The 25,601-nt window shown below is 38.1% G+C and overlaps 1 long non-coding RNA gene across 1 annotated transcript in view; it reads right to left on the bottom strand.

The window, feature by feature from the left end:
• Window positions 1-25,486, bottom strand: part of LOC129144993 (uncharacterized) — a 37,758-nt gene extending 12,272 nt beyond the window's left edge. Inside the window, exon 1 of the long non-coding RNA XR_008549941.1 lies at window positions 25,435-25,486. This is a non-coding gene — a long non-coding RNA (uncharacterized LOC129144993). The remainder of the gene's footprint in view (window positions 1-25,434) is intronic.
• Between the last annotated feature and the right edge of the window lie 115 nt (window positions 25,487-25,601).

The following is a 25,601-nucleotide window of genomic DNA, read 5'->3' as shown; positions in this document are numbered from 1 at the left end:
ATTCATTCACTTATTTTTTTTTGTGCTAGCTGTTGTTGCTTATGATTGTGTATTAAGAATTACGCTTCATAATGGAGATTCTGAGATGAAGAGCTTGTAGTCTACTTCTAGTGTTTTCCATTTCTAACCTGAAAAAAAAACAACTCATTAACTATGCCAGTTATGAACTGTTCTTAGACTTTCTCAACTAAGATGTATGTTTTACTATATTTGATAGCACACTCAGTAATATACCATCTTCAATGAGGATTATGAACTCTGCATATTTGAACATGCAAAATGCAAATCTCACAGAGCAAAGTTTTGTTTTTATTTTTTGAACTTGCTTGCTAATTTTTGGAAGTACTTACTCTGAGTGCAGAGGTTTTTTTTTTTTATATATATATAAGATTTATTTATTTATGCATAACAAGAGCTGGGGTACAGGCCAGAGATGCAGGGGGGTGAGAGGATCCACCAGAGACAGAGTGAGGAACAGAACAGGCTGGCTGACTGAAATACACTGCTGAGGGGAGCAGTGGGTGAAATAAGAGAGGTCTCCTGCGCCATGTGGGTTGCTCCCTGGCCCGCCGGAGATCGAACTCCTGAGGCAGAGGCTATGGATTGCTTCATAGGGCAGTGCTTAACCCCTTGCGCCACCAGGGAGGCCCCCAGAGGTATTTCTTTTTTCCACTTAGTTCTGTAACTGAGATAAGAACTGTTTAAATGTATTTCCAGCCTTGTTATGCTTGAACAAACAAAATCACAATATTTAGAAGAAAATATCAAACATGCTATTATAAAGAATGTCCTGTAATTAGAAAAAAAACATATCAATAAGAACACTTTGGACACAGCAGGACAAAGCCACACAAATTATTAAGTAACTCTGGCTTTTTTTCATGTATAGCATAATACGTGGGTAGTAAGACAACAGTTTTTAAGGAGGATGACCAAAGATTGATAGACTGAGATGTCAGTGATACTGATCATGTATTTCAAAATATATCATCTCAAGAAAGTTATTGATAATGCTAACTTTTGTTTCTATAATGTTTAAAAGTGACAAAGTTTAAAAAAAAAACTTAGGGTGATTAATTCTTAAAATCGTTCATATCTTCTTTATTTTCATATTGTAATAGTAAAACAACACACATCAGCTTGAGAATGATCTCAAATCTCATTAGGGACATTATCTCATGTATGACTCTCCCTAATTCCTCAATGTAGAGAAAAGCTTATCATTTCCTCCTCAATTCTCTTGATTACTCCATTCATTCTTTATTTCAGAAACTACTATTTGTGATATAATTATTGGTGTGGGTCTCTCACTCTTGGAACATAAACATAAATTTGAAGCACGACCCATGGATTATTCATCTTTGTGCATTCAGTGTCAAGAACTGTGTCTGAAATATGGTGGTTGAGCCAATCCAAAGATAATTAATTACATTCAAGTATTTTGCAACCCTGCAACAGCAACACATGAAGAATGAGTAACTTTCTGATATGTGCCACTACCTGCTATCTTGGAGAGCGTGTGAGTTGGGGCTTGTGGCTAGTTACAGTGAGTGTTTTGTTCTGCCCTAGACTGTCACATCGTATCTGTCTGTTTCATAGGATTTCACTCTTAGGATTTATGCTCTGCCACCGTGGGGTCTTGGGTTTGGTCCTCTTCTCATAACTAGTCAAGAGTCAAGTGATCTTTTCTTCCTATTTATGGTCTCATCATAGTTTATTTTAGATTTTTGCAAAAATGGTTGCATTCTATTAGCCTCTATCTTTATTCTTTTGTAGTGCCTCCCTCCACGACTCTGGGCTCACCTATGAGGCTTACTGACCAAAGAAAGATTTGCGTCCTTGATGGGAGCATGCGTTGTAAGTGCTGCTCTGTGAGGCTTGCTCTCTTCCTGCTCTTGGAACGCTTCTGCCACTTTGCATGAAGAACAGTGCCCCTGGTAAGTGCCCGTGTGAAAGGCCATCCTGGATAACACGCACACTTTGGCAGCTGAATGCCAAGCTTGAAAGACCTGTGTAAAGATCAGCTAATTTTCAATGCTTCATAGGTTGCCCACAAGATCAAAGAATCATGCAAGTAATGTGCAAAATGGCAAATGTAAGAAAGATCTTACATTTGATCTCTGCATTTGCAATGTAAATAAGTTATAGTCTGCCTGTTTGGGGGTGATTTGTTTTGCAGCAAAAGCTCACTGATGGAGAAAGTGATACCTGGACTTGGAGTGCTTCCAAAATAACAAAGAGTATAAAACAAAGCTTGTGACAGTAGCTTTGAAATCAGTGGGAAGAACTATAAGACATTTTGTAAAATTTTGGAAAATTGGCAAACAAACTTAGTGGAGGTTGGAAAAGACGGTGATGCATGTAATATTATGAAACATTTCATAAAATGATTGCCTGCAGTAGTTTGGAAGATAAGTTACTATGATAAGTTACTGGGAACAGAGAGAGAGAGATGAGCAAAAGAAAGAACATCAGTTTGCAAGAAGTATTTATATAGACTATAGAGGAATTTGAATGTGGAGACTGACTTCTCTCCTTTGTAATCTCTCTAGCCAGGAAAAGGAAATCTGCTTCCAATTTCTACTGGGAGCAGACTTAGCAGGACAATTGCCTGTACACTTGTGCCTTTTGTGTGTGTGGGTGTATGTGGAAAAAGGTCTCAAGGGAGTAGCCAAAAGCCCAGAGGGAAAAACTTAGCATCATGGAGAAAAGATAGTTTGAGAAATGCCTGCTAAAATTCCTTTTCCACCATCCATGCCACATAGTAGGCTTTTCACACTGCCTTGAGCCTGTCACGTGACTGACTTAGGTGAATGGGACATTAGCAAACTTGACAGCATTTGAGGCTTAAAAGGCCTAGTATATAGGACCTTGTCTTTTCTCTCAGCTTGGAGCTCTGCTTCCTGGAAGTGAGGATGTTAAGGCCAACCTAACTGAAACTTGGCCCATCCACCTCTGTCAAGCAGGAGATAACTGAGCAAGAGTCTACTGGAACACAGAGTCATAGTTGTCCGGCCACCCTCCTAACAAACACAGGGGAGACAACCGGAGAGGTTAACTAGACACAGGAACCAAGTGGACAATCCACAGAATTGTGAGATAATAAATGGTTATTGCTTGAACCATTACATTTTGGAGCGGCTTGTGAACAGAACCAGCTAAGTGCTGCACTCTTAATCTAAAGTGTTGGTCACATTCCAGTGATCTGCTGAGAGGTCTGCATCATGTGCTGACATCTCCATGCTGTGATGGATCATGCCTTAGTCACAGTCTTATCCCTAGCACCTGGTATAGTGCTTGGAAGATAATTAGGAAAAGAAATGGGATTGACTTTGAAAAACATAAAACCGATGATGTCACTTCCCTAATTAAAATACTAAGATCTTTGCACATACTTAGGAGGTCTTCAGTAAATAGATATATTGAAATTCAAGCTAAGCTTTTAAGATGGCTTTTTTCTTGGCAAATTTATGATTCTCTTTCATCTTTCAAATTGCCAGCTCTAACTTATTGAACTCATACATTAATTCATGAAAAATTTATTAACACCTAACATATGTCAGGTATGTGATATGCTAATTTCTAACGAGGAAAATAGGATTTCAAACAAATGCAAATACAAATATAAAAATAAGCATTGCCGGTGCGATAATGAGCATGTATACTGAGACCAGCACCCAAAGCTCAAGTCCCACATAGGAGGGAATACAAGGAAATTTTAGCATGTAACCAAGGGGTAATCTGTCACCCCCAAACTTGCATGCTCTAAAGGGATCTGCCATCTGTGTGCACAAAGGGCAGACTCTTAGCATGAAAGAATTTTAATAGAATTAGTGTGCAATGAAAGATAAGAGGAGATATTTTCCCTAACAAGTCACCTATGCTTAGCCATCCTCTTGTGGGCAAATGTTCAATCAAACAGTGTTATTCCGAAGTGGGACCACAGAGGCCCAAAAGTTTGTTTGTCTAAGACACCTTCTACTGGGGAACCATAGGAAAGGGGTTCGGAAGCAGATCTCAGAAAACTCAGAGAAAAGGCGATACCACATTAAGATAAAAGCTGCCACTGCAGCGCCCCTATGTGTCTCTTTCAAGGGTCTCCACGTGTTTCTCCTCCATGTATCCCCTTGTAGGACTTCTTCCCAGCACTACCAAGTGCAAGGCAGGCCACAGAGGCAAGAGCTCGCTTTTTACCTTCCCCAGAGCCCACCTGCCTTCACCTGGCCACTCAGCTCTGGCCCATGGTTCCCAGCAGCTAGTCCAAGGCTAGCCTGTGCTGGGCAGGGAGCAAGGAGATGTCTCTGTGACAGAAACACTTTAGCAAACTCAGGGCTGCACTATGAGTCTGCACTTATCGGTAAGAAAAGGAGAAAGGAGCAAGTGTTCTGAAAAAAGCAGCAGAGTGACTAGGTTCAGAGTGAAAGGAAACGTAGGAGAAGGAAACGTACAACATCTCTTGTGAGGTTGGGTTCTGGAGGGTGGGGGAATCAAATGCAACCCTTGCCTAAAGCAATGAGGCCAGCGTAGGCCATGCCAAACTGCCCCTGACACCAAGGAGCTTGGGAACATCTAACAGGGATTTACTGGAAGCAGGGCAAGCAGAGATGGGCTGTGAGAAAATACCTGTGTTGGACCAAATTGTCCCCAGGTAGGAAAATGTGGCAGTGGTCAAGATGCTCTCCATCCATGCAGATGAAAATGCTAGAACATATAGAAGGGGAATGCTGGTTTTTGTCACCTTCACTGAATGAGAAACAAAGCCTTAAACTTTCTCTGTGTACAAATCAATCCAGCATCGTTCACCCTGAGTCTGCCTTCCTTAGGAGGCAGGAACATAGTTTGGTTGATTAATTACCCTTGTCAAATACTTGTTTCTGTGGTTTGCTCCTAGTTACTTCTCAATTCAAATTAATTCATGTTCATGAAATAAATGTTCAGTATAAGCATATATTTTTTAAAGATTTTATTTTTGTGTAGAAGAACTAGGGTGTAAGCCAGAGGTGCAGGGAGTGAGAGGATTCACCAGGGACCGAGTGAGGAGCAGAAAATATGCCTATTTTAAATGCAACATGTTTTTTGTTTGTTTTTTTTTCTTCTTCCCTATTTCCCAAGGAGGGGGTTCAGAATGGATTGATAGAGAAGTTCAGTTGTGAGAAAAAGATCGTTCCATCACATATTTCTTTATTTGTAAATTCTATTTGCAATTTCCCTTTTCTATCAGATTTTAAACTGCACTTAAAGAGAACACAATCTCTGACTTTCTTAAAGGTGTTTTCCAGAACTCCCACTTGTGGGGATTTACTGTGTTTTGTATTTATAGAGTCATTATGTTGGTTAAACGTGGTCTTGCTACTCTTCCATTTTGTTCTTCTTTTCCTCCTTAAAAATTCAATTTTGAATGTGCTGAATGAAATCAATAGTCTAATAAAACTGAAAGGGTGAGATAGGGGAAGTTCTCTCGATAAAGAGAGTTCTTGCCTCCTCCCCAGTGACTAACGGACCATGCTCCACACAAAGGGAATTGATTTCAGGGGAAGGATTGCAAATCTTATCTCTATGAATGGGAATGCCTGGCCATTAATAATGTTTTGGAATAGATACCCCTGCGAAACAACCCTCAGATATCACTTCTCCTTTAGAGGAAAAGCTATTTTTTTTCTCTCCTTCCACTTAATAAGCTAAATCCATCTGTGCTGAATCACATTGTCTGAAGTGTTGTTAAACATGGCCACACAACAGAGTATAAAGCTGACATTGCAGGGAAAACATCACCATCTTGGCACACTCTTACACTGTCCATGCACCTGCTGTAAATTAAAGAAAGGAAATGGTAGAGAAATTTTCAGGTAATCAGAAATCAGACCTTTGGGCCTCCCCTGGTGGCGCAGTGGTTGAGCGCTGGGCTGCGAGACTGCCCACAGCCTCTGCAGCACCAGTTCAATCCCCGGCTGCAGGCGAGGGTCCCACATGGTGCGGCAGACCTCTCCTGCTGCCCACTGCTCCCCTCAGCAGTGTATTTCATCAGTCTGCCTGTTCTACTCCCCGCTCTGGCTCTGGTGAATTCTCTCACCCTCCCGTGCTTCTGACTGTACCCAGTGCTTATATAAATCAATCAATCAATCAATCTTTAAAAACAAACAAACAAAAAAGAAATCAGAACTTTGAATGGTCAGAGATACGGCCTGTCAGTGGAAGAGCAAAGTCCTGGTCAGATGAGAATAATGGTGACTACAGACAAGGAGCGAAAGTCCTGGGGTTGAGTCTTAGAGGAAGCGGGAAGGAAGTAAAGTTCTCCCTGATTTAGTTGGACATCAGGGCAAAATAAACAGGGAATGTTTTTTCATTCTGTGACCTCTATTATACCTATTATACCGAATTTGATGCTAAATGCATAGTTGAAGAAACCCAGTTAAAACTGGTAACAACTGAACTCTTTCATTGCATTCAATTCTGGACAATGAAATGGAAGTACAGTGACACAAATGTCTTCTGAACCCAGGCATTTAAGAACCAGTGAGCTGCTTCCACCTCCCCACTGCTGTGGAGAGCTCAGAGACCACACACTCCATTGGAAAATTATTTAATTTGGAGAGGGTTTCTGGGCCAGTGGTGGACTTTGCAGGAGAAAATTAAGCTTTTATTTTCTGAAGCCACTGAGATTTTGGTATCTTTCTGTTGTACCAGCTATTTTTAATTTCAAATATAACTTTCTACAGTTAAAAGTCCTATTCAGATTATAATTACCAGCCTTTTCATTAAAATTGCCCTTGAAAATTTACTGAAAGTTCACTTTTTCTTTTAATTGCATGATGTTTTAATGTACATGAGGTACTTTTTACTCCATAAGAGTAGTCAGTTTTTGCACTAAAAAAGGAGACAAGAGAAAATATTTTTACAATTTGTACTCTTAGAATAAAATACTTTTCCAATGGAATAAAAATTTGCATTCTTTTTATTATGCCATTAATTTATTTAACTTGGTCACAGCAGGGTGGTTTTGAATATTTTAAGTTCTTATGCATTAATTTAAGGTATTAGATTATTAAAGAGTGCATGGCTTCTAAAGCTATGTTGTAAAAATATATGAATAATCTATTTTGATTCCTTTAGTCACCAAGTCATTCAACAGACAGATACAGTCTCAGTTGCAAAGTATTACAATAATGCAAATTTGTGGCACCACAAGCATAATTTTTTGGAGATGTTCTATTTATATCAATATGTAAATGTGTGTCAAAGTGTTACAGTTTAACCCAGACTTGTATAACTTGGGTAATATCCTCCTGCCTCTTTTCTCCAAAGTTGCCAATGTGTTATCAGAGGAGGAATCCTATTTTCCTCATCCCTTTGTAGACAATCATCCCCAACAGTCTTGTCTTCCCATGGGTTTCTGACACCCCATACAGCCCTGTGCAAAGCACTGAGAAAGTACTAGATGGCTACAGGAACTTCTGATATCTTAACCACAAATAAATTACTGGGCTTTCTCTCAAATGAAGATCAAAATTAAATAATTTTCACACATCAGCCAAAAAAAAAAAAAAAAAGTCCAAACAGTACTTCTAAGTTGATAAACCTGATACCAAAATTAAAGATGCACACCATATAATTTTACTCCTATGTGGTGAAGAGAAATCATACAAACAAATGGAATAAATAGAACAAAAATAGACTTTTAGACTATTAGACCATAGAGTGGTTATAAGAGAAAATTGGGCTCTAGGAGACAGTTGCCAGGTGAAGAATTGTATTGGCCCTTTACAGATGAACTTCTGTGGGTTTCCTCCTCACGGTGCTCCCTACCCAACTCATCTCCCTTTGGTAGGCTCCATCAGCAGTCAGATTTCAAGGGTTGTTTTTGTCTGTTCATTTTGTTTATATCTTTATATTCCACATATCATTGAAATCATTCATTTGTCTTTCTCCTTCCGCTTTATTTCTTTTAGCATAATTCACTTGAATTGCATCCATCAAACATATTTTTTCCTATCATGACTGCCATTGCTTTAAAAACATTGTTTATTTTTTTGTTTTTAGTTCAGTTGAGCAGATAGACATTTCTTGTTTTAAAGATAAATTAGAATGATTGACTATGATGACTAGTAATGAAATTTTTAGGAAATGGCTTAGGGTTTGAGAGATGTGAACTTTACAGTGCATGCCGTTTATACAAAAGATTCAATCATATTTTACATATTCAGCAACAAAATGGAAAAAATGAAAAAAAATAAATGCAGTTGTTTTTCATATAAAAAAAGAAAAACTAAGATTCAATATTGTTGATTCAGATTGTAATACTCTGCAATCACAATGCAAACATAATAGCTATATTTTGAACACTTGCTACACACCATTTATTCCTCCCAAGAGCTCTGTGACATAAGTACTAGAAACATCTCTATGTTATAGGTGAGGAAACTGGTTACAGGAAAGATAAATAATTTGTCTATACAGTTGGAGTTGTGATTTAAGTAGAGGCATCTAGAAATTGAGGCTATTTCCCCTTTTTTGGGTTCAGGATTACTATTACATAATAAACATTTTGCAATCAACTGTATTACAAAAGGGAAAAGTCTTTTCAACTACTTAAGAAATGATAATTTTTTAAAAAAGATTTATTTATTTATGCATACAAGATCTGGGGTGTAAGCCAGAGGTGCAGGGTGGGGGTGAGAGGATTCACCAGAGAGAGTGGGGAGCAGAACAGGTGGATCTACTGAAATACACTGCTGAGGGGAGCAGCGGGTGAGACAGGAGAGGTCTGCTGCGCCATGTGGGTTGCTCCCTGGCTGGCCGGGAATCAAAATAGAATATTCATATATTTTTACAACATAGCTTTATTTTATTTGAGTTCTATGAAATATAAATAAATGGCAGTGGTGAGACCTTAGTAGATTAAATATCACTTTTTGCAAAACACTCTCCTTACCAAGGTATAGCAATCATAAGTGGAGCATTTGCAGTAATTTGTCCTAATAACCCATAACACAGAGTGTTGACCCATGTGTCCTAGGGTTCTAAGAACATAGTGAATGTATATATTGATGTATTGACAGGACACAGCAAAGCATTGTTTCTTTAAATATTTTCTAGAAAATATTTCATAAACAAATAGAATTGCAAAAAAAAATCATCATTATGCCAAGCAGTGAGAAATAAATTATGTATCATAGCAACTAAATCTTGGATCCCTTCAGCAATGTGCTCAAGTGTACACAGCAATTGTGAAAGACAGAGTTAGGATTTAAACTCTGCCAACTGGCCCCAGTAAAACCTTCATTGCTTTTCAGCTCTGCTGAGCCTTATAATCACCTAGAAAAATTTTTTTAAAACAAATATTTTGGTTACTATATATGATACTAATTAAATTCCACGCTTGGAATTCAGCCACTCTAGGGGACTTAACATGCATTGGGAGTTGAAAAGCTGGGTTTTATCTTCTATATTGTCTTAGGCATACCATTCCATTTTAGTAAACCATGAATTCTCTTGGTTTGTCTCCTTTTATCCTGTTTTTGTGCTTTTAAATTTCAAAGTTAGGAGGACATAAATACTATGCATGTGGGCACCAGATTCATTCGATTAAGCCACAGAAACAAATTATCATGAAAACCTATCAAATACTAAGAGGTAACATAATATAGTTGTTTTCTTTTGCAAGCAGTATCTTTTTAGTTTTGGTTAATTTGGTTTTATGTTCTCTGTGTTCTTTAAAGGAAAGATATTTTAATAAATAACAAATAAAATATTTATAAGTAAATAATAAATAATATTTTAAAAAATATTTATTAAATTTTTTTCCAGGTGATTCTAGGCTTATTTCTCCTAGGGGTTGAATTCATGCTAGCAAACATGGACATTTTTCTACCCCAGAGTTCATGTGCTTTAATATATGTGTTCATGCTTCACAAAGCAGGGTTAACATGATCCAAGTCATTTTGGGATTAAGTCCAAGTGAATCATTTGTTCAAATGTCAGCACAAGCTGTGATTTTTAGGATGTCTTTAAGCAGTTCATTTACTTAATGCCTGCGTATTAGACCAAAGGGTTTCCTCACATGCTGATAAGAGTTCCACAGTGACCTTATTCAAGAAAACTCTGGGTTTAGAACAAGGAAATAGTGGCTTTTTAAACTGTCATCGGTGTTGAAGAAATGAAGAACCAAGTTTGCCTTAAGTAACTAACTCCAGATACAAGCCAACTAAAATCTATATACCAGGTACTATGCCAGGTACTTTTAACTTATCTCATTTATTTTATTCCTATTTCCAAAGGCTATGGTTTCCATTTTATGGGTGAGAAAACATAGATTTCCTAGCTGGACAAGGCAGAGCTCAGCTATTTCTGGACAGTGATATTGGGAATATCATAGACTATACTTTATATATATATATATATATATAAAGGTTTTTGAATCTGTGATTTTTAAAATTACAAATTTTTAAATCTGATTTTAGTTTTAGGATCAAGATATAGTTTATTACGTACACAGTCTCAGAAGAAAATTTTTATTTTATAAGCATAAAAAAGTCTCTGGATTGAAAAAATGCAAATTGGGATTTGAATCTATACTGACCCGTTCTATGAAGAAAGTTCTCTGTTTTCATAAACTCAGTTCTTTCCCTAGTCTGATGAGAGTTCACCCTCTGCATGCACAGATCATGTTCAATGGAAACCTCAAGGGATCCATATGCAGATCTTATAACTCTTTGACTCCAAAGTTTTCTCCTTTCTGAAATTCTGTCCTGTTAATTCTTGACCCCTTAACTTCCTCCCCCCAAATTCTGTCAGTCACTCACTCCATGAGGATGATGGGCCATATTTAGAGCGTCAAGGTTGCAGCCTTGACATTTTCTCTGGAAAGAAAGCTGGGGGGCTCCTAGTTCTTAAACCACTTGTTTGCTTTCTCTTAGGACACAGTTCTTCACTATGTATTTTCTGATATATAAGTGTGTTTCTTTTATTTTGTTCATTTGTTTATAGCAGGAGAGTAATTCCAAACTTTGTTATTCACGTGGAATTGGAAATGCTATCAGTACTTTTGAAAATGACATTTCCTCTATGGATTTTTTTATTCCTTATAATCCTTACATGGACAATCAGGGGAGTTTTTTTTTTTTTTTCTTTTAACACAAAAAAGTGCTCATGTCTACTTGTCATGAAAATTTGCTTGAATGCAGTTCATTACACAGATGATTTTCTACATTTTTCCTCATCTTGAAACAATGAAATTGCTCAGTAGAATAGATGGAATTATTTTATTTGGTTTTCCTTTCACCATTGTACTTTTCATACCACTGACAAGATTAATTTTTTACCAATTTATATGATTTGTGCAGTTTGTGATTTTTCTATCTTGTAAGAAACAATAAAAATTTTATTCTTTGACTACTTTATTTCTAATGTTCTAAGAAAATATGATTTCTGAGGTCTTCCTTTAAGCCTGGAGCTTTATTACATAACTGTTTTTTAGAGTATTTTTTCTCTGTAAAGTGTTAGCTTTCATGTTTTCATAGTTCATGCATTAAAGTAGGGATGTTAATAATTGTTCATTTCTATGCAAAATTAGAAAACCTATTTTAAGCATCCACATGAATATTGGCACTTTTTATTTTTATTTGACATTTTAAATGATGCAATGTAGATAGGCAGGTAGAGATTAGAATAGTTAGAGCTATAGATGATAGAGAGATAGATAGAGAGATAGACAGACAGATAGATAGATAGATAGATAGATAGATAGATAGATAGATAGATAGATAGATAAGAGTCTGTGCTAGACCCTATAAATTTGAACTGATTAAATTAGGTTATGGTAATAAAATAAATAAGCAGTCTAAAAGTAATGAGATTTGTCAAAATGGAGAGCAACTCCTAATAAAATTGAGGATATCTATTATATTGCACACATAACTATCTAGACTCAATAAGTCATAGAGCTATAGCATTTCAACATAATAACTACCGTAGTTTCTATTTAGGCGAGTAAACCAACTACTGATCGTTGTTCATCATATGCAGATTCATCATTTTCATACAGCAAAGCTCACCCACCAGAGGGGTACACATCACCTTCACATCTCTGAAAAGTGGCAAGAATAGCAATATGCATTTATTGATTTCTGTATAAATTTAGAAACACATTTATTAAGACTCAAAATATACCCCCTTTTTAATATACTAAGTATCAAAGTGACGCATATTATAAACTATGCCTTATAACCTGTGAATCAGTATTATTTCTTACTTAAAATACTACCCAGGGACCAAAAGATTACTTGTTAACTAGGCTTAATATTAGGCCAAGTTTGTAAAGGTAACTAAGGATCTTGGAAATGATGTTTTGAGCTGACAAACACAAAACAATTTTTCTGACTTGTGATTCAATTAGATTAGAAGTTAAATTATTCATAATTATAAACATTATGTTAGACTATTTTGTCAATAAAACAGTATAAGAAATGTAGGAAGTTCAGATGAACTAGTGTCAAAAATATCAAAACAAACATGAACCTGATAATCTCATCTAGGAAAAGTCTGTGTGTTTTTAAATTAAATTTTTTTCAAATCTGATTTACCTCAGGATTTAGCTTGATTGGATTCTTATAGATAATATTTCCAAGCTCTTGGGGAAAAGGAATTTTTTCTTAAAAGTATAGTTCAGCTTCTTTATTTTCTAAAAACATGGTAGTACATGAGATTAATTAGTCCTATTATATCTATAAACTAATTAGAACAGTGCTCCTTTAATTACAGGAACTTCAAAATCTAATTAGTTCCTAACTGAAGTAGGAAATAGTTTACACTCACACAAAAGATAAAAGCTTTTATCAACTACATACAAACAAACACAAAACCATAGCTTCTGTGCTACAACCTGCTACAACCTTAGCTGTGGATAAAGTGACCACAGGAAAAAAAAGTTCACTAGTCTAGATCTCAAAAAGATACCCCAGTGCAGTGATTTCAATGTGCAAGCAAACCCAGAGCAAGGTGAATATAGCAGTCATTAATTTCTATTATTGTTATTTTTTATACTGCCACAAAATAGAAGAAATCAAAAAATGTCAGAGGACAAAAATGCTAGATTATAAGATTTTAAAATATTTGCACTTAGTTATTAGTGTTGAGAAAAATAACTCAGTGATGATAAAGAAAATGTAGGATAAGTCCCAGAAAATTAAACTTTTATTCAAGTATGATCTAGATATTAAACAAAATTAAATGGAATGTCTTCGTAATCATTTCCAAGAATTTAGCAAAATTCCTAACTATATCACCCCCACACAGTAATATGGTTTTCAGAAGCTTAGGACGTGCTGCTGCTAAAATCCCAAAGCGGAAACAAAGCTAAAAGCACACCCTCCCCAGTAACTGCTGGAGCATGATAGTCCAGAGTGAGAACGCCCCCTCCAGGTAGCTTTTTCTGCTGAATTCTTCCCACCTTGGGCACTGACATTTCAATATGAGTCACCTCTGAAACTTTTCTTTGAGTGGATGGTGGAGGCAGGAGGAGGAGATGACAACAAAGAGAAAAATCACATACTTTACCTTTTACATGTTTAAGGATTTGTGGATGGGGAAAGTTAGAGAAAAGAGACTGGACAAGAACTATCACAATGGCCTTGAGCAGAAGTGGCATCACTGTGGCCTCAAAGGGATTGAAAAGGAGATTTTAGGCTGAATTCAAGGACTGTTGAAATAGAGCTCAGAGAAAAAGGTATCTGTCTTTTTAACTATGTGGTTTGAATTATGTTTAGAGTTGAGTTTTGAGAGTAGTTTGAATGAGGGGAGTGACAAAAACTTTTCTAATATGGGCATAGGATGTAGGTGCTTGAGGGAGCATCTGAGTTGAGAATGATCTGGGGAGGTTCAGAATCACACAGGGGCACTCGAATCCAACCCATCCTGGACACAGGATGTATATTCAAAAACCTCTCATTTTTATTTTAATGGGGACCCTCAGTTTAGAAGAAGCTAATTTGGATAGTTTGATGAAAGAATTATGTAGATGGGACAATAAAATTCCTATTTATCTTAGGCACTATTAAGAATTATCTGGATAATGGATTGAGTTTTAAGCTTCCATTTATCAAAAGAACCTTTTATTTTTTTTTTTTTTTTTTTTTTTTTAAAGATTTATTTATTTATTATTTATACAAGCACTGGTTACAGTCAGAAGCGCGGGAGGGTGAGAGAATTCACCAGAGCCAGAGCGGGGAGCAGAGCAGGCAGAAGGACCGAAGTACACTGCTGAGGGGAGCAGCGGGCGGCAGGAGAGGTCTGCGCGCCATGTGGGACCCTCCTCTGGTGGCCGGGGAGCAGCTGGGGATTGAACCGGTGCTGCAGAGGCTACGGGCAGCTTCGCAACCCAGTGCTCAACCGCTGCGCCACCGGGGAGGCCCTCAAAAGAACCTTTTAAAACAAATTTTTATGATATACACTACTTTCATTCAATATGATGAGATTCATTTAAGATAATTCAAGAGGAAAGATGAAGGTACAAAATCACACACAGTGTGAATGACATAAATAAAACTTTTGAGAATATTCCAGCCATTTTTCACTGTCATGTTTAAAAAAATGTAATATACTTTACTATACAGAGCTTCAAAGCTGGCAATTAAAATGAGTATCATTTTGTAATTAACATTTTCCATGCTATCATATTGTTTTTCTAGAGGGATTTTAGTAATGATACAATATTTGAATTGTTATTAAATTAGGTATACATAGCATATTTCTGAATAAATCAAAGGTCACATATTGGAGTTTGAATACTCATTATGATTTACTAATTTTAAAGTTTCCAACACATGGACATGCACTAGAGACTTTGCTGTATTGTGCCTATAGTTACTGTATTGTACACTCAGAAATTTGTTAAGAGGGTAATCATGTTGTGTTTTTGCTGCCATGATGTATGCTGAGTGTAACTTCTCTGCCTTCCTTTGTGGGCCTATATGGTCTTTTTTGTTTAAAGATTTTTTTAAATTTATTCATGCATATAAGAACTGGGGTACAGGCCAGAGGTGTGGAGGGTGAGAGGATTCACCAGAGACAAAGTGGGGAACAGAACAGGCAGACTGACTGAAATACACTGCTGAGGGGAGCAGCAGGCGAGTCAGGGGAGGTCTGCTGCGCCATGTGGGTATCTCCGCAGCTGGCCAGGATTGAAGCCTGTGGGACTTTATGTTCTTCCCCTCCTTCTCCCTGCCTAGAAGGAGTTCTGTTTCCAAACTACTGTAGGATAAAGAACCATTCACAACCCCCTGTTAGACAGATATGCACTTGTCTGCATGCAGACACAGGCGTCTAGTAAACCCTCTTTCTGTAAGTGAATGAATAGATTCCCAATAGTAACTTCTACTGGAAAAACATCCTTCTGGGGTAGTCAAATCTTAAAGAACCAACATGATTAACAAAATTAAACGGTTTCTTCCTGCCCCTCTATAGCCAGTAATTCTATTGCCCTCTAGGCCACAAGCACAGCTACCATTCCTGTTTATCAAATACTTAGGTTCGAACACCTTTATAAACATTTATGTCCTATAAGTTTAATAGCCATTGAAAAATAACACACAGAAATTGAAAGGAAATAACATGATTCATTCTTGGATAAACACAGTTTATCAGTTCTTTGTTTTCTCAGTCTCATTGAGGTAGAAAATTGCCAGGCAGCTCTGGGCAAGTTTAAGTTTAAGGCATAGAGCATAATGACCTGACTTAGACACTGTGACATGAAGACCATGCTAGGTTTAGTTAACATCCATCATCTCATAGAGATAGAAAAACAAAAAAGAAACCCATTTTATCCTTGCAATGAGGACCTGCACAGCTTCCCACACCTTGAAATCAGTTCGGACACTGCCACTCTCATTTCTTGTTCCCTACTGATTTTTCACACACTAACTGCTTTTATCACGGCAGCCACTATAAATCCAGCTTCACAAAGACATGATGTCATTGAAAGGCATATGGGTAATTCAGTGTGGAAAACTAAACTGACTTCGGGCTGTATTTTGTGCAATGTCAAGTGTTGGTCTCCAACAGATGTTGAGTGTGACTGTTTTCCTCTAGAATTTAAACTATTCCACATGGGATCATGTGAATTTCTTGTGATGGCCAGGGTACCTCAGTGCACAGTTTGAAAACTATGGGTTTTGACGTATTTTTCATTTGTCCTTTATGTTTCATAGTATAGAACTATTGAAAACCTTAGTATGAGCTGCATAAATAAACTTTTTTTAAAGGAAGGTCAAATCAAGCACTAGATTATGAAATGTTACAGTTAATGTACTATATTTAGGTAATATCCCTTGATATATGTGATAAGTATGACTATTTTTAGTTGGGGAAAAGCTTAGAAATTCAATTGACTTTCAGTGTCTGATGTCCTTCATGATTTTATTTTATTTTTTTATTTTATTTTTTTAAAGATTTATTTATTTATTTTATACAAGCACTAGGTACAGTCAGAAGCGTGGGAGGGTGAGAGAATTCACCAGAGCCAAAGCGGGGAGCAGAACAGGCAGAAGGACCGAAGTACACTGCTGAGGGGAGCAGCGGGCACAGCAGGAGAGGTCTGCGCGCCATGTGGGACCCTCACTGGTGGCCGGGGATCGAACTGGCACTGCAGAGGCTGCGGGCAGCTTCGCAGCCCAGCGCTCAACCGCTGCGCCACCAGGGGAGGCCCTCCTTCGTGATTTTAATAGATTCATCTTCTTCTCCCATTTTTCATAAAGTTTTCAAGATTAAAACATTACTATTCATTCAAAATATAGTAGAAACTATTTAGATGCAGTTCTCTTCTTGAGGAGCATGGATAGAAAAATATGGATAAAAAAACAGAATATGGATAAAAAAATAAAGAAAATCTAACAAGAGATATCATAAGTTATACTGAGATAAAAGGAGTATTTTGAAAATTGCCAAAATCTATCTTCCTGTTATGGAAGCTTCAGGATTACTAGTCTATCTGTAGTAAAGCCACATCTCTTATGTAAGAGTCAAGGCAACTGAGGCTCAGTGAGATTAAAGGACATTTCCAAATGACAGATTCAAGACACTGCCTCTGTCTTCCAAGACCAACTTGTATGTGTTAGTTATAAATGAGACCATGTATTATTTTCTTTGTTGTTGCTGAGTCTCATCAGCTCTTTGCAGATTTTTGTGATCAGTCCTTTATCATTAGTGTTGGGTGCAAAAATGTTCTCCCAGTTGGTGGGGTTTCTCTTTGTTTTTGTTATTGTCTCTTTTGCTGTGCAGAAGCTCTTTAATTTGATGTAGTCCCAGCTGTTTATCTTTCTCTTCACTATCACTGCTTTGGGTGATGTGTCTGTAAAGATGTCTTTGATGTGCAAATCCCGTAGTGTTTCGCCTATATTTCCTTCTATGTATTTTATGGTTTCAGGTCTTATGTCTAGTTCTTTAATCCATTTTGAGTTGATTTTTGTGTATGGTGTGAGGTAGTGGTCAAGCTTCATTCTTTTGCATGTAGCGACCCAGTTTTCCCAGCACCATTTATTGAACAAACTTTCTTTGCTCCAATGCATAGTCTTCGCTCCTTTGTCAAAGATTAGTTGACCATAAATCTGTGGGTTTATTTCTGGATTTTCTATTCGATTCCATTGGTCTGTATGTCTGTTCTTGTTCCAATACCATGCAGTTTTGATGATTATGGCTTTGTAGTATAGTTTGAAGTCTGGGAGTGTGATGCCTCCATTCCCTTCTTTTTTTTTTACAATAGCTAAGCTTTGGAAACAACCCAAATGCCCAAAAATAGATGACTGGATCAAGAAGATGTGGTACATATATACCATGGAATATTACTCAGCATTCAAAAAAGATAAACACATGCAATTTGCAGCAACATGGATGGCACTGGAAGGGATCATGCTCAGCGAAATAAGCCAAAAAGAAAAAGAAAAATACCGGATGGTCTCACTCATAGCAGGAATCTAGAAAACTTAAATAAGGGACCAGGAAAATGAATATAAAAAAAAATAAATAAATAAATAAAATAAGGTCTGCTACAGAATGACTTATTTGCAGATCTCAAAAATTCTGTTTTTAGGAATTATACTGTGATAATTAAAAGTTATCTAAATGTTTTAAAAGCTGTATTAAAATATACACAAAGGAAAATAAATCACCCAGTAATAAATAAAAAAAAAAAAAATGAGACCATGTACAGAACAGAAGTGTCTACAGTGCCCAGGCTGTTCTAGTCAATGAAACCAATGTTGAGAATGTGCTAGTTAAATACTGGAATTGGCTATTAGTTAATGTTATCCTGTTTAATTACCAAGAGTTTTTTTAAAGAACAAGTACTATTCACTTTAAGTACATCAGTATGGGGGGAAACCTGCTTAAAGCTACAGTCTGGAGGTGGAAATTTCCTACTGAAAAACTCTTTCTCTTTACTAATTTGTTTATTTGTACTGATGATCGTGTTCATCTAAGGACAGATGTTGGAAGCACCCTTCTGTTTCCATTGTGTATTCTTGCCTCAGGCTTTCCATTAGCAGAGAAGAACTTAGATTTTTCAGGCTCTGTCTCTGATAATTTCATCCACTTCAGTCAAAGAAGAAAAAATTCATTGTAGAATTTCTGAGGCCTCTGTTTTTGCCTGGAAAAGTGCCTCTTGAATGGGTTTACTAAACAAACAGAAACGTATCCAAACGCGGTTGATGGGAAAGGGCTGTGTGATGACCATGAGTGTCTTGCTCCCTGCATGTGTATGTCATTACCCCATTCACAGCTGGAGGACACTTTTTCCTGCCCTCAGAGACTGGCTCACCGAAAGAATGTAGCAGAAGAATTGTTCTGGTACTGGTACTTAGAAGTTTTGTTCACAAGAAGCCTTGAAGTTTCTGCGGGGTCTCTTAGAATACTCTCTTTAGGTAGGTTCTCTCTGTGGGTTCCTATGAGCTGGCTAAGAGCTGGCCACTCATGGGCAACTGTGACCTATTTGCTATCTACAAATTCCAGGAGAGCATGCCTGGACTACCTCCAGTGAATAGCCCATATCTTGAGGCAGGCCCAGGTATGTCTAGGCCGCTGTTGACCTGATTATGTGACTAACTCCATGGAGGTCTTGAGATAACTCTGCCTGTGATAACATCATACTTTGCTGACGCAAATGTCTCTTGATGCATGGTCACGATGTCCCTTTCCCTGTCCCTCGTAAAACTTTGTCCCCCATTCCTATCCCACCCTCTGGATCCTATTCCTCATACCATTGTTGCATGACCAGCTTTCACTAGTCTATGCGTTTTCAATAAATGGCACAAGAACTTCTGCTCAAGTAGCAGAGTCTCGCCTTGCAAACCTGCTTCATGACAGCTGTGTCCCTCATCGTGTTCCCACCGCAAAGTGGCTACAAAGTTCCTGTCGCAACATCTCTCCAGTGGAAGACAAAAGCCAGGTAATAAGCCCACCTACCCTGAGACTGCCAGGCATGTACAGGGGAAAATAGGAGGAATTACTTAGCTGCTGTGGCCAAACCAGCCCAACATTCAGACATGAGGATGAAGGTATCACCTCAGAAAAGAATCCCACAGCACCAGCATCTCCAGTTGATGCCACATGGATCCAAGATGAATCATCTAACTGGGCCATTCTTGAATTTCTTTTTTTTTTTTTAAAAGATTTATTGGGTCTCCCTGGTGGCGCAAGGGGTTAAGCATTGCACTATGAAGCAATTTGCAGCCTCTGCAGCACCAGTTTAATCCCCAGCCAGCCAGAGAGAAACCCACATGGTGAAGCAGACCTCTCCTGTCTCATCCTCAGCAGTGTATTTCAGTCAATCTGCCTGTTCTATTCCCCACTCTGTCTCTGGTGAATCCTCTCACTCCCCACACCTCTGGCCTGTACCCCAACTCTTGTATGCCTGAGGTACAAGCCAAAGGTGTGGGGGGTGAGAGGCTTCACCAGAGACAGAGTAAGGAGCAGAACAGGCAGATCTCATGAAATATACTGCTGAGGGGAGCAGCAGGCGAGACAGGAGAGGTCTGCTGCACCAGGTGTGGCACCTCCTTGGCCAGAGAGCAAACTCATTGCTGCAGTAGGTGCTGATAGCTTCATAGTGCTGAAGTTTAACCCCTTGTGCCACCAGGGAGGGCCCCATTCCTGAATTACTAACCCACAATGAGTTTCATAAAATAAGAGCTTGATGACATAAAATTCTGCTGCGTCAGACAGCAGTAAAAAAAGCAGATACATGCTTGTCAGCATCAGTTTGGAGCATTGCTTTTGAACGTAGGGACCTGCTCACTTGTCAGGTGAAGGTAACTTGCTTAATTTGACTCATTATTTTCTATTGACTAGAGTCCATTCTCTATCAGGTTTAATGCAAACTTACATAATGTTAAGTTTGACTTTTGCCCAGCTAAGAGGCAAATTATTTCAGTCCAGCAGAAAATGAAAGTCCATAAAATATAGTTTTATTACAAGCAGGCTATCAACCAGTTTTAAATCTAACATATCAGTTCTAACTGGAATTCTTGCTTACACTGATTATTTTGGTATTCACCTTTGGGAGCCTACTTTGACTCAGTTTCACCATTGCACAAGACTTCTTATTAATCAATTAAATCAATCTTTGATGTGTATTCATATTGGTCTTATCTGAGATTGATGTTTTTAAGTTTAAATATTTTACTTTGGCATATACATATGATTGCTCTTCCCTAGTAGGGTGTACATTGCCTTGTATCACACACCCTACTTATCACAATGGAGAAGCATATTTCCAACACCAAATAGTCTCTTAGTGCTTACGAAAACCAAGAAAAGCCTTGACTTAGGTTTACAGTGAGTAGTTACTTCCCCACAAGGCATTCCTGATTCTCCCCACATACAACACTCATTTAAAAACTAAGCATTCTTTCTCATGGCTCCAAATTTATTATGTCAGAGTCTGCCAGAGATCTCAATCTGCTTATGGTACTTCTTTAATTAGAAGTCTATATGCCTTCAACAGACTGGAGACAATTAGTTGCAGGTCTGTGTAATTCATCTTCTTATGGACACTATCTAGCATGGTGTCCACAACAAATTAGAGACTCGATAAAGACGGGTTCATAAGAGCAGAGAGTAACAAAAAATTTATATGGATTTTATGTACTGAGCTTGGAATTAAATTCTACTTGTGCTATTCATTTTAAGTTTTAAAATTTTTACTTTGACTAAGCCATTTCACCATCTCCAAAATGATATGTGAAAATTATATACGTCTTTGACTTTTCTTAAGAGATACCAATAGCAATTTAGAATAAGAGAGAGTTTTGATTTTACTTGTCCTTTTTTGAGAAAAATTAAATTTGTTTTCAGTGCACGATTCAAAAAACATATATCAAATTATGTCTCTATATGCTACAAGGATAAACACTTATTAAATAAAATTGAAATTTCTGAAAGGGTGCATGTTTCCTCTTTAGCCATGGGTCTTCTGTTCATGTTTCTGATAATCAAATGAAAATTTGCATTGATTAAATTCTAAATTCCACATAAAAATGTCCCTTCCTTTGTTCTGCTTTAAAATTTGAAGGGTGAATCATTTGCATTTAAATATCCCTTCAGATTGGGTCCCTTACCAGACTCAATATCCATTTGGATGAACACAGAGATAAAAATCTCAGCAAAATGGTGCCTATATTGCTTACAATCCTGCTTAATTACTTTGAATCTGCAATTAAAAATTGAAAACAAAAAATCTCCAAATCCATAGAAATAAAAATCATAGCAATGATATTTATGCCCAATTTAGGATTTAGCATATATTTCACTTTGAATGACTGGTTGTTTTTCCTGAATGATCCACCTGTCTTCATAACACAAACTGCACACAGAAATGCTAACAAAATCTAGCCTATCTGTTTTGTGAAATTCACTATTCGGTGACCATTTCTTGCCCATCTATTTACAGGCCCATGCATTAGAAATTAATCAAGTTTGTAATGAAGTAGAAGTGTTCCTTGTATGGTATAATCAGACTGGCTAGTTTATTTATTTTTTTTTATGAGCCTTTAAAAAGGGAGACTATTTAAGAACTTGTAACACTTCCAGCTACATTTCTAGAAACTAATCTTTTTCCCCTGTGTCTCCTTGCTGAAACCTCAATCTTATCTGTTCAGATCTTATCTCCCTTTGTTCCATCTCCTGCCTGAAAGGAAAGGTAGTCACAGATTCAATCTACAATAGATCTATAAGCAATTGAGAATCAATGTCAGAAACAAAAGGCCATGAGGATATCTAGGTTCCATAATTTTTCCTACAAGTTGTTGAGGCTCTAAAAAAAAAGCTTGTGTAAAAGAACCTAATATGCCTAAGGATAAACAATAACTACATTTATTGAATGTTTAAATAAAGCCACAATCTGTTTCAAATACTACCTAAACACTGTTAAATTAGTTTGATTACCAATATTTCCTAACTAGAGACTTGCTAGTAGGGTTTGTTTTATTAGCTTCAAAAGCCTTATCTTACATTACTGGGTTGACAGATTTCCTCTCTCTTCCTTCCTCAGATTTCTTCTTTTCAGCTGTTGCCCTGCTTTACAGAATTCATTTCTTTCTCCTTGCGGAATCAGCCTGTACATTCCAGCTGCCTCATACTATCCCACTCTGTGATTGAAGCCAGGTCAGTGTGGCCTGAGGTTTTACTTTACAATCTCTCAGGAATCCTTCCCCTATTCAAACTAATAAAACACTAGCTTTCTTGCAGAAGAGTTTCCTCAAAGTAGGCAAACTTATTAGCTTTTTTGGTGCTTTAAAAATTTTCAAAATGCAGTTCCTCAGTGGCACTTGTCCCATTTCAAGCACTCAGTGGTCACATGTGACTAGTGGCCACCTTACTGGACAGCACAGATGAGGACAGTTCCATCAGCACAGAAAGTTCTATGGGATGGCATTGTTTTCGATAATATATATTTCCCTTTTATGCCTTCTATGAAAAGGGTTATAAATTGCTGCTATAATTAAAGTAACAATGAAATCATTTACATCTTGGGGGAAGTTTCCTTATTCTCAAAGTGAATTTAGATTGAAGGAAATTTATATAATGGTTTACTTTATCTAAAAAATAACCATCAACAGTCTTCTATGTTGACATTATCTAATTTTTTTCTTTTTAATGAAGAACTGTGAAATTTCTCCATTGTAACTACATAGACTACTGAATTATTCAGTTATTTATATCAGAGTCTTACTGGGACCAGCTATTCAACAAGAAGTGGAAAAGTACATATTGGTCATTAGTCTTTGGCTGTATTATTTTTATATTTATGTGCACTGTGGAATGGCTTATGGGGTGGGGGAACGGAAGTAGAGTCGCAGAGTCTTATCATAGATAGTTGTCAAACACCACATTTTAATATCTGAATCTACCATTATGGAAGTTCATGAGCCAGGTACAGGTGTCTATTCATCTGTCACTCTCTCTCCCACCCCCTACCCACACCCCTCTTCTTTGCTCTCCCTCTTATTCCTTATTTATCTTGGCCTTCACTGATCTGGCCCAATGGGTTTTTACCTTTTTAAAAACTAATTCCTTCATTGAAAATTTGGAAGAGTTTTAAGAATATAAGTTTTGCTTTTCTTAAAATATATCTGACAATATTAGAGCTAATATTTTATAGGGCCGTCCAGTGGATTCTGAGAAACAGTCTCCTCCTTGGAAAGAAGAGTGTGCATTTGTACTTTGAGGGACCCACCCCAGTTGGTCCCCAGAGCCTAGCCTGTCAGTGCATCCATGTCACTGACTCCAACCAAGTGGGTGTCTGGGTTTGTTCCCCTGTAAGAGCAGCAGGCATATCTGGTGCCATGTGGAATTGCCTGAAGACCCAAATGGTTTCCCACAAACCAGGCAGCAATAATCCTGCTGGTTTCAATCTGGACTAATCCTTATTTCACAACCACTTCCACAATTTTGTTTGTGTCTTGAGAGAATATGTATAGAGTGGACCATTGTGACTACAGTACACAGTACATGCACATTAAAAGGTGTCCATTAGACCTCAATGGGCAAAAATTTATGAGCTGATGGTGAAATTAGTCTTGACAATATGATGCACAACAAATTTAATTTCAATGGATCAGTTTCACATCCAATTCTGTATTTTATTGGAAGGCACTAGTCAAAGAGTTCATCTAATCTTATTAGGCTTGCTGAGTAGGTAGGTATCTGTGGAACTATGAGAATCTTCTCAGACATGTCCATAAGCAAGTGAGACAAATATTTGTACGATGACTGCTAAGATGTTGTGAAAGCCAGTTCTAAAGAAGAAGAAGAAGAAGAAAAAAGGTTTGTGCAATCAACGTCGGCAAAATCAGTTTAGTCCTCCAAAGCAATCACTCTGAAGCGAAGCACTTATCTGCTTTCCTGGGTATTTGTCTTTGTGGTGGTTGATTCAAGTCCTTCTTACACTTTTCCTTGATTCATAGTTCAATCTTCCTGTTGCAAATATGCTAAGAAGCACAAAACTGTTGCACACACATTTGTGAGCAGGAACATTTCCCCAAGGTAAAAAAAAATCTACAAAACATTTTCAGAGAACTGTGTAGAAAATCTGAGCTATTTCCAGTTCTGCTTACTTTTGTTCCTGGTACTAGGAAAGTCCCAGATGCTTAGCTTCTACATGAACTGAAGATGAATTTCAGGTTATGGTTTACACAGGCTCTGCTGTTGGAGCGTGGACAAGCGCTCACAGAACTGGAAGCCCATTCTTGTAACACTAGTATTTCGGATAGAGTATTTTTTTGGGTAGTTTAATTTGTTTTACATTTCAGAGAAAGTCCAAGCGAATCGGTAAGACTATCCTCCTTTCAGAGGTAAAAAGACTGAGCCACGGCAGGAAAGTTGTGTGCAAAGCCCGGAGGATAGTAGAGGAAAGACATCCCACCCCCCGCCCCGCAGTGTTACGTTTTGGGTTTACTACTAGTTGGTAAGCTCTGCTGCCGCTCCTTAAAATAAGCAGGGGGAGAGGCTGGCTCTAAGCTTCTAGAAGGAATGGCTCCAGCTAAGCTATCTAGGATGTCAGATATTAAGATATGCTAGGGCTGCCGAGGAAACAGGTCCCTCTGCTCTGCTGACTGACTCCACCACCTGTTTTGTTCCAGTCTGCTAGCTCAGCCTGGCTGGCAGCCGAGGGCATCGCCACCAGCAGGCAGGTGAGACACCCCAGCGGCACGCGCTCGGCGCGCCTCGAGGGGTTTGGGTCGCCACCCAAGAAGTCACTTAACTAGAGAAAGCGAGTGGTATTTGTGAGCCTGTTTTCCTCTTTCTGTTCTAGCTGCTGCCTCGCCAGAGCGCGCGCCAAACAAGCTGCGCCCACTTTTCATCGGATTCTGTGCCCACCAACTTGTAAGCTGTCAGCAGAAACCTGCTCAGGGTCTTGCTGATGGTGGCCACATGGACCTGAACTCGCTTTACCTTCTCGTTGGGACGCGACCACCGCCCCGTCGAGTGGCACCAGCGCCCTGCGCTCCAGCCCCGGCCGCGGGCGCCAGGGCTTGGTCCTCCGTGCGGCCGCCGCTGTGCCCGGCTTCTGCGCGCCTCCAGCTCTGCACTTGGGCTCGCGCGAGCGAAAAGAGGAAGCA

This window comes from Talpa occidentalis, unplaced genomic scaffold, assembly GCF_014898055.3.
Source record: "Talpa occidentalis isolate TD23 unplaced genomic scaffold, MPIMG_talOcc4v2.1 talOcc4.8, whole genome shotgun sequence".
NCBI classification, from domain to species: domain Eukaryota; kingdom Metazoa; phylum Chordata; class Mammalia; order Eulipotyphla; family Talpidae; genus Talpa; species Talpa occidentalis.
This window is presented reverse-complemented; position numbering and strand designations above follow the sequence as displayed.